A 785-nucleotide genomic window follows, 5' to 3' on the forward strand; every position below is an offset into this window, starting at 1 on the left:
AGCAAAATTCGTGTCAAAAGATATAAGGGCGCGAAAAGAAGACAAAACGGCGGGAAAATAAGAGAGAATGGCCCGAAAAGAAGACAGAATGGCGCCAACAGAAGCACCATGAAGCAGCATGCGAAAACGACACTTTGGCGCAATTGCGCTGATTCAATGCGCTTATACCGGTCATGGCGTTGGCTTCATGGTATCAGCGCCAGAAAATTTGCTGTGTTACCCAGGCCTACTCCTTCAGCCGTGAATTAAAAATTAGAGATGAAAATATCGAAGAGGTGAAAAGTGTCAAGTACCTAGGAATATACATAGACAACAAACTAATGTTGAGCACGTTGAGTATACAGTCAACAAGATTGCAAAAAAAAATCGGCCTTATAAAGAGATCATGTAAGTACTTGGGAGAAGATATAAAACATTGGTGTACAGGTCTATAGTAGAACCACACTATATACTGCCCTACGATTTTCTTCCTAGCGGGGGACTCGCATGTAGATAAGCTGCAAAAAATTCAAAACCGAGCGATGTTATTCATTTTCAACAAACCGTAAGACACACCATCAAGATTATGCTTGAAACCTTTTTCTCCACGCTATGAAATTTGTGCACAATAGTAAGAGGGGCCACCTGCCGGATTATCTTAGCGACAATCTCCGATATATAAATGAGACCCATATATATTTGTTAAGAGAGAATACAGCTTCAGACTCCCGATGTATAAAACGGTAGCGGACAAAAAAAATATTTTTTATAAAGGCTTAAAGTGCTTTAATGAATTACCAGAGACT

Source organism: Rhagoletis pomonella, unplaced genomic scaffold, assembly GCF_013731165.1.
Source record: "Rhagoletis pomonella isolate Grant_MI unplaced genomic scaffold, Rhpom_1.0 Rhpom_scaffold_00104, whole genome shotgun sequence".
Taxonomy (NCBI): Eukaryota; Metazoa; Arthropoda; class Insecta; order Diptera; family Tephritidae; genus Rhagoletis; species Rhagoletis pomonella.